This window comes from Mastomys coucha, unplaced genomic scaffold (genome assembly GCF_008632895.1).
Source record: "Mastomys coucha isolate ucsf_1 unplaced genomic scaffold, UCSF_Mcou_1 pScaffold12, whole genome shotgun sequence".
Taxonomy (NCBI): domain Eukaryota; kingdom Metazoa; phylum Chordata; class Mammalia; order Rodentia; family Muridae; genus Mastomys; species Mastomys coucha.
In genome coordinates this window covers 62,436,477-62,446,129 of record NW_022196894.1, presented here as the reverse complement: position 1 = coordinate 62,446,129, position 9,653 = coordinate 62,436,477, and the positions used below count along the sequence as shown (strand labels likewise).

At 38.9% G+C, this 9,653-nt stretch overlaps 1 pseudogene; it reads left to right on the top strand.

Annotated features, from left to right (window-relative positions):
* The first annotated feature begins 2,187 nt into the window (after positions 1–2,187).
* Positions 2,188–6,815, top strand: LOC116083489 (annotated as a pseudogene).
* Positions 6,816–9,653: the final 2,838 nt, after the last annotated feature.

Sequence of the window (9,653 nt, the reverse complement as noted above, 5' to 3'; positions counted from 1 at the left end):
AAACTATATTCACTTATTGTTGTTTAAATTTTTTTTTAATATTTACATTCCTGTATTCATATTATATGTCTTAGTTATGGTCTCCATTGCTATGAAGAGACACCATGACCAAGACAACTCTTATAAAGGGTAAAACCTAATTGGAACTAGCTTACAGGATCAGAGGTTCAGTCCATTATCATCAAGGCAGGAAGCATGGCAATGTCCAGGCAGGCATGGTGCTGGAGGAGCTGAGAGTTCTACATCTTGTTCCAAAGCCAAACGAGAGAAGACTATCTCACATGTGTCTAGGAGGGAGTCTCAAATCCCAACCCCACAGTAATTCACTTTTCCAACATTGCCACAACTACTCCTACAAGGCCCCACCTCCTAAAAGTGCCACTCTCAGGGCCTAGCATATTCAAACCAGCACAGAATATAAAGGGCTGTATTAATATACCAATAAATTTCTTAACCTTATTGTTATAAATAAAACACAGGAAAGGAAGATGCATACATTCTCTCCTGTGGTACCCTGCAGCTACTAGAAATTCCAACTATCTCTTTATTCCAAGAAAAAGAAAAAGAAAAAGAAAAAAAAAAAACTTCAGGCATGGCAAGGATGTATACCCATGGAGTAGGCTATGTCCCAGAAAGTGACAAGGACAAAGATCTCTGCATAGATATTTAATGCTGTGAAGTTTTCTTTGCTTTGAAGTGACTTGTAATATAACATTCAGAATGCCTTCATTCTTGTGGTACACACTGAGAACAGTGGAATTCTCTTTAAAAATAGAAACCTAGGCATATTTGAAACTGACTTCACAGGTCCTGTTTAATCCTGTTCAAATTTTTTCGATAATATAATATAATTATATGATTCTCCCTTCTCTTTCTCAATGGTTCTCAACCTTCCTAGTGCTGCAATTCTTTAATACAATTCCTCATGTTTTGAAGTGACCCTCAAATCATATGATTACTTATCTTGGCTGCTTCATAAATATAATTTTGCTACTGCTATGGATCACAATGCAAGTATTCATGGAGATAGAAATTTGTCAAAGGGTTATGACCCTTGGGTTGAGAAACACTGGCACAGGATATCAACTGGGAACTGTTCTTCCAGGGACAACAGCCTCTTCACACAGCAAACAGGCCATGTTAATCAAGTTCCCATTGAGAAACATTTCCATTTCTTAGTATGTCATTACTGTACAAAGAGAAGTTGGTAGTGTAAACAGGGGAAAGATGATTGGAGTTCATGTTTCAATGTCTGTTTCATTGGAGTGTCCACCGAGAGGCCTTGAAGTCAGATTGAGTCCCTTTCAGCTCCATCCTGACCCACTCTCTATAAAAATAAAACTTAGGGAAGCAAATCTTTATAGAAGAGAACTCAGAGAGGCCCTTTATAGAAGAGAACTCAGAGAGGTCCTGTAACTTCAAATAACTGGCTATGTCTTTTGTGGATTTTCTATGGAATTTCTAATCAAGCAAATGACATTTTAATGCTTACTAGATGCCAGGACTTCTGCACACAAAGAATAAGAAGAAATAAGAGATATGTTCCTCTTTACACAGGATCGTACCTATTGGGGAAAAACATTTTATTAACAAAGTGAATTTGGTTATTCCTCTTATTAACCAATAGAAGGAAACACATGGTGATGCTAAATTAATTCACAACTTAAGAAAAAGCATATGAAGTAAAGCATAAATAATAAATTTATGAAACAAAATAATTACATCAAGAACATAAACATATAATGTTTTTTCATTTAATTTTGAATGACCAATCATTTAATCCCTTAAAATACTTATTAGATCTATAGCTACACTTTGAACTTACACATTTTTAATTTAAATATGCTGACATTTACGGATCTATTATGAGACAAATATTACCATTGCTGTTACTTAAAATATACAAAACAAATTTTTATTTTATACATTATATTCCCAAAAAAAAAAAACCAGATACTTGAATTTTATGGTTAAGAAACACTGAAAATAAGACCAACAACATGCTTCAAAAGAAGAAAAGAAAAGCAACAGCATTGTGTCATATCACACGTGTCCAGGTTAAGAGAGTAGAGAGAGCCATGCATGATGGCACACACTTGGAAAGCTGAGACGGAAGATTGAGGGTTCAAGTCATAGTTTGCTCTACAGAGAGTTTGAAGACAACCAAGGCTATAAGCTGCTGGCGAGATGGCTCAGCAGGTAAGAGCACTGACTGCTCTTCTGGAGGTACTGAGTTCAAATCCCAGCAACCACATGGTGGCTCACAACCACCCGTAATGAGATCTGACGCCTTCTTCTGGTGTGTCTGAAGTCAGCTACAGCGTACTTATGTATAATAATAAATAAGTCTTAAAAAAAAGAAAGTAAATACAAACAAAATGTGAATAGCAATCTTTCTGATAATAAATATACAAATAGTCTAATTATATTTAACCAAAAAATGAATACCTACTAATAAGTAATAATTCATATGCTATTGGGAAACCATTGGAGAATAAGATATTAACTCAATTTGGGAGTACAAATAAAAAAATTTTGGAAGTGTTTATTAAATAAAGGAAACTAAATTAAAGTAATGTTTGAATGGTTCAGGATAAAAACTCAATGCATGGGAAACAAGATATTTAAGAATACAGTGTCAATAAAACACTCCTAAAAGAAAACATCTTCTAAAGCGCATTGACAATATGCTCAAATCCCTTAGGGACCATTGATACCTGCAGCCCCGCACTCGCACACCTGGGGCAGTCAAGGCCAGCCTGTGCTACTCAGAGAGTTTTAAGCAAATTTGGGCTTCAGAGTATGAGTCTATCTCAAAATAAAAAAAAAGAAATAAGAAAGAAAAGTTAATATATTTTTTAAAACATAAAGAAAATAACATGACTATCCTTATGCTCATTTTCAATTTTAAATTTAATTGTAGAAAATAACACATGAATGCCAATTCTCCACAAAATATAGGAGCTTTCATATTAAGCTGCTCTCATACATCTGTCCCTAGAGCATGGTGGTAAATTATTTATTAATATAGCTGTCTAATATAAATATTACACATTGACTCCTTATGGAAGCATTTACTTAATGTACACCAAATTATTATCAGAGCCCATATTAATTAACCCTGGCCTCCAGACTTAATTTCTAATAATACATAACAGAAAAATGAATTCAAGCTCTTAGAATAAAAATCTTATGAAACAATCTAACATATACTAACACTCAAGAATAATCAGCTTATTAATTATGGATCCTAGGTACAAAATCACTTCTAAAATACTTTATATTTTCTCTGTTCACAAAACCTGTCAGGACCTAAGATCCAGAAAATTGCATTTACTTTTCTGTACTTTCACAATTTCATCGATACATATATATACATATATGTATCAATGAATATATATACATATTCATAGTATCTACATGTCTTACCCTTTTTAAACCACTGTCATTCAAAATATTCTCTAGAGATAATACTGTGATGATTCTTTGGATTTGAAGTATGTATTTTTTACAGGAATCACTATATTTTACTTTGACTATTTAGTTGTTATATTCAAATGTCAGAAATTCCCAAAAAAAAACTCTTCAGAATATGACCTGACAGACACTCAGAAATTCATCTCTATGAATACTAACTCTCCTTTGGCAAACAATAAAAAGAGTTTATTGGTTGTCTTCTGATACATGAACTGAAGAGAAGGTCTGTCCGGTTATATTATATACTTTAAACAACTAGTTTTTCATAGTTGTTAACTATCATGTGATAAGCGAACTAAACTCTTCAGCAAATCAACGATACCCACAACATAGCCCTGAACAATAGATGAATTAGTTAAATGTCTGGTGCTGAGCTCCAAATTCCGTAAGATAAATGGGTCTCTGGGACAAGAAGCCCTTAAGATACAATATAGAAAACAAATGTACTCAGCCTGTGGGTTGTAAGCTTTCTTCCTTTCCTAGGGGTAGCTGGCAATCAGGGTGGTGCCAGGAGACAGGCTCCATTTTCAGAAAGTTGCACCTGTGATTTGAGCTGCTGCGGGTCAACAGCAGACACTGAAGCTAAAATTACAGAGGCTGTAAAACTGTTGCCAGCAGAACTCGATTTTATTGCTTTCTCAGTCCAAGCGAAGACATGAAAGAAGGGTTAACCACTTACATCCCAGTCTGCAGAAACTGCAGGAACATGAAGCCACAATGTACTGGCACTTGTTTTAATTTGTGTTGTTGATTTTTAATTGACTAGTAAACAACCTTTTACAGCCGGGCACAAATGTGAATGTTTATGCCTCGTTCATACTTCACAGGTGATGTTCCATCCGTATTTACCCGGTTGTTTGAGTGGGCCTGTAAAATTCAAACCCGTGTATGTTATAACCCTTTTCCTAGTAAAGTAACCCCAGCAACAATGACATCCATCCAGAGCTTGTTAGAAATTCAGAAACTGGAAACCCACATAGAAATCCCCATTCTAAAAGAATTTATATGAGTTGCATGTATGCTCAATTCAGAAATATTTTTTACACTGGGAAAAAAATCAAATGAACTCCATGATTGTCTCTCCTCTCTGTGTGATGTATTTGTAAACAGGCATGACAAATTGCTACCTTCATGCTTCATGTGTTTCCAAAGGCAGCACTCCGGAAGCATGACTGAGAAGTGGAGGGTATCACTGTTCTCATCACGATCGATTCAGGTGTTCCATAATCCCCAAATCTCATCACCATTGCTTCAGCAGCAAAGATAATTACATTGTCATATTTTACTTAAAATCAAACGTATTCATCATTCTATTGTGCCTTTATCCATTCAATAAATATTTTCTGAACGCTTCAAGAGCATTTTCCAAATTTTAGCTGCTGTTAGAAGTAACTGGGGGGCTTGTGGAACTACCATCTACTGGCTCCATTTCTCAAACCTTCTGATTCTTAATGTTCTGCAGGTACTAGACTCGGTGATGCTATCAGTCCACAGCCTGCCCTCTCAGAACCACTGCTCTGAAGGTGTTGGGCATTACGAGGTGCTCTCAGAAGATTAAAACTGCGATATGATACTATTTTTCTTTACAAACTTACTTCTTGGGTATCTACAATAATTACACTAATATTTGTAATATAATAAATGATCAAGAAACAACTACAAAAGCAGAGGAGATGGTTCAGTGACTAAGGTATTTGCAAATGTAGGCATAAGGACCTCAGTTCAACCACCATGAATATCCAACACACACATACACACTTGCCACACAACACACAACCATGCAACACCACACACATGCACACACACATACACACTCGCACACACAACACACACTCACAACACACATATACACACAACACACACATACACACACATACACACAACACACACACAACACACACATATACACACAACACACACACACGCGCACACACACACACACACACACACACAAAATATACCAGGAAAAAGCCAGTCATAAGAAGGAGCACTCCCATTGTCTGAGAGCTGTAGACAACTGCACATTTTGGCTTCCTGGCCAGCCAGTGCTGATTCAGGGAGGCCTAGGCCACGTCGAGATCCTTTCTCAGAAACCAAGAAGGATATCTGAAGAACAAGGCCAGAATTTGACTTCTGGTGCCTACATTTCTCCTACATTTCTCTCTCTCTTCTCTCTCTCTTTTCTCTCTCCTCTCTTTTCTCTCTTCTCTCTTTCTCTCCTCTCTTTCTCTCTCTCACCCCTCTCTTCTCTCCTCTCTTCTCTCTCTTCTCTCTCTCTTCTCTCTCTCTCTCAAATTAAATTAAAAATAGAGTCAGTATCTACATAAATCAATAAATCTTACAGCTATTCACAAAGCAGGTACCATATTTCTAGATGAAGATTAAAGCAGAGTTTGAACAAAAGAAAAAGTTGAGGTTACAGGAAACTTGGAATAGAATATAGATCCACAGAATTTTATAAAGTAGAATTTCTTAGAGTAAGATCTGTTATTATAAACTAAGGTAGAAAAAATATAAACTAGACAACACCTGCTGACTCCAGCTGTTTCTAAAAGAAGAGACAATAAATGTTTGTAAGTAAATAGTTGACTGAATTTCACTGTGATGGATATTTATTCTTAAAAATGAAGTGCTCAGTATCTTAACAAGGTGAAGATAGTACCGGTTGTGTATATTAAAATTTTTAGAGGAAGGTGGGGCCACTCCTAGGTTCTGCCAATCAGGGAGTACCTGACAGGCTTCCACAAGCGGAAGGTAGAGCGCAAGAAGGCAGCCATTGAGGAGATAAACCAGCGGCTTAAGCAAGAGCCAGAAGAAGCTTAGGGAAGAGTGCCACCAGGAATATCTGAAGATGCTGGCAGAAAGAGGAGGCACTAGAGGAGGCAGATGAACTGGAGCGGCTGGTGACCACAAAGACTGAGTCGGTGCAGTATGACCAACCCAATCACACAGTCACCGTGACCACCATCAGTGACCTGGACCTCTCGGGGGCCCGGCTGCTAGGTCTGTCCATGCCTGAGCAAGGAGATCAGGACAGGTCCCAGGAGGAGGAGATGTCATCCATGGAAAAGCCAACAAAAGCCTTGCTCAGGAAGTCCAAAGACCCCCTGCTCTCCCAGCGCATCTCCTCCCTCACAGCTACACTGCATGCACACAGTCGGAAGAAGGTCAAGAGGAAACACCCTCGGCGGGCACAGGACTCCACCAAGAAACCTCCAAGTGCCACTCATACCAGCAAGACACAGCGCCACCGTCGGATGACTGGAAAAGCCAGGCATAACGGGAATGAGCCCTCAAGTCTGTGGATCCTCAGCCTGAGTCCTTGGCTGTCCCTATAACCCAGCCACACGGAGGGTTACCTGCAGCCTAAGCCTGAAAATCAGGACTTTTCAGCCCGGGGTCATCCTTGCTTTCAACCACTTGGGGTTTGAGCCCAGAAGAAATGGGCTTCTGAGAGCCCGGGTTCCCGGAGCCTGCAGAAAATTTCTATAGCTAATATGTTCCATCTATGACATTAGAAGCACAGACCTCCTGGGCTCAAAATGTGTTCATACCTCCATATTGTAAATATCATGAGCAGAAAATCTCTCACAGTCAGTGTATGGTTCAGTGAAGTCACACTAGATGTGTCTGTGAGAACAGCTTTAGCTCACCACACATCAGTGGAGGCTGCTGTGTTCAGGGAAATGTGGCAGACCCTGTTACCTCTCCTCTGCCTGGCTTTTCCCTTCTCCCATGATGATCTCAGAACTCAATGCTATTACAGACTTAGAGAGCTTGTGGCAACTCCTCCACATATTAGAGGACTCATCTGGATATAAGTCAGAAGATAAACCCAAATCACAGAACTCCTCTTTAATTATCATTCACGTACATGTTTAAACTTACCAGAATTCCCTTTGTATATTTCTAATTGGACAGACCTGTTTTATGAAAAGTTACACAGTGTGCCTGATAAAGAAAAATAGGCAGAAAACAAAGTAAATGTGGAGAAAGAGAGGAAGAAAAGAAGAGGCTAAGAAGAATGGGACCCATACAAACAGGAAACTGACAACACAAAAACCTGCACAAACAGGTGTTCTTATAAAAAGTCAGCTCGATTACTTTAACTTAAAAGACACTGTCAATGTCCCTTGCACTCAAGCCGGGAATTTTAATGCTGAGATCCATCTGTTCTAAGTTTCTCAACCATTATTATATTGATTATGGAATGATTGATTATGAACACTACACACTAATGTAGCCAGAAAATTCATTCTAAAGACTTACAGAGGAAAAAGGATGATAGCCAAATAATGACTAAAAAAAAAAAGAAAAGAAAAGAAAAAGAAAGTAAAAATATAAATCTTTGCCTGCAGAAGCAAACTGAGGAACTCTTCCCTCCAAGAAGTAGAAGTAGAACATACTCTTCTCTAACTCTAAGACACAAAAGGCAGAAAACATAGACAGTGGCTGTGGTGCTGAGAAAAAGCAGTAAAGCGAGGACATTCTTGGTTAACACAGAGGTGATTCTACTCTGAAGTGTGCACTGAGTATTTTGCTCGGCTGACTGAGCTAATCTCCTCTAGATGCCTTGATAAGACACCAGCATTTACATGAAACTTCAAAATTCCGCACCAAATACACAGACAATATCACGCTCTCTTGAAAGTCCAGTGAATCTACAATTAGAAGATCTTTAACAAATAACCTGAGAAGCACAGAGAACAGCAAAATACCCAGAGGAGACCAAAGGAAGCAGCAGGTAGCCGGCCTGGGATACCTGAGAAAACAAAGCGCTTATTTATCAAGTTAAGAAAACTCATATAGTCTAGTTTCCACTGCAGAAGTTCAACAGTCTTAGGGACCCACAGCATTAGACATCTCTGTAACAAAGAAGTCAGGGAAGCAAAACTGTAGGAAAGATGAGGTGGAATCCGTCCTTTCTTGTATGAGTCATCTGACAGCTTACCTAGTCCCAGGTAGTCAGCCCTAAGCACATAGAAGCAACACTAAGTGGAAACAGCATGATGTGAGTATACTTTTGCATACATATGTAGTATCTATATGTAGTAGCATGCATATATGTAGTATCTATAAAGGAGAGGTCATGAATTTGAGAAGGCACTGGGGAGATGTGTGAGGAGATGGAGGGAGATGAAGGGTGTTGGACCAAGTTGTAAACTACAATGGTTGAAAAACTCTCTTCTGAAATTCTCAAAAGAAAAGTTTTAAAATATTTGAATTAAAACAATAAAATAAATGGAAATAGGCAGCCAGTTCCACAACACTCAGAGGAAGCTCCACTCCCAGGCGCTCTAACACACCCAGGATCAGAGAGGTGAGGAGGACCCACCATCTGTCCCAACACCAGGAGTAACTGGGACTAGACGGACCAGACACACAGGAACTCTGCTAGCCCAGTAGTTCTAGTTCCTTCCTGTCTGTCTGGGCTGGTGTCCTGAGCAGACCTTGGCCACAAGCTCCACAACCAGTCCCACAACACACACAGAAGAAGCCCCCTCCCAGGTGCTCTACAAGCCAGGATCACAAGATCCCAGAATCACAGGATCACAGAGACAGCTTGACTCTGAGGAGTTCTGACACAACCAGGATCACAGGAAGGACAGGCTCCAGTTAGATTTAGCAAGGGCAGGTAGCACTAGAGATAACTAGATGGTGGGGGGCAAGCACAAGAAAATAAACAACATAAACCAAGGTCACTTGCCATCATCAGAACCCAATTCTCCCACCATAGCAAGTCCTGGACAAACCATTACACCACAAAAGCAAGATTCAGATATAAAATCACTTCTCATGGTGATGATACAGGACCTTAAGAAAGACATAAGTAACACCCTCAAAGAAATACAGGAGAACACAGGTAAACAGCTAGAGGCCCTTCAAGAGGAAACACAAAAATCCCTTAAAGAACTACAGGGAAACACAATCAAACAGGTGAAGGAAATGAATAAAACCATCCAGAATCTAAAAATGGAAATAGAAACAATAAAGAAATCAGAAAGAGAGTCAACCCTGGAGATACAAAACCTAGGAAAGAAATCGGGAGTCATAGATGTGCAAGCATCACCAACAGAATACAAGAGATAGAAGAGAATCTCAGGGGCAGAAAACACCACAGAAAACATTGACACAACAGTCAAAGAAAATGCCAAAAGCAAAAAGCTCCTAACCCA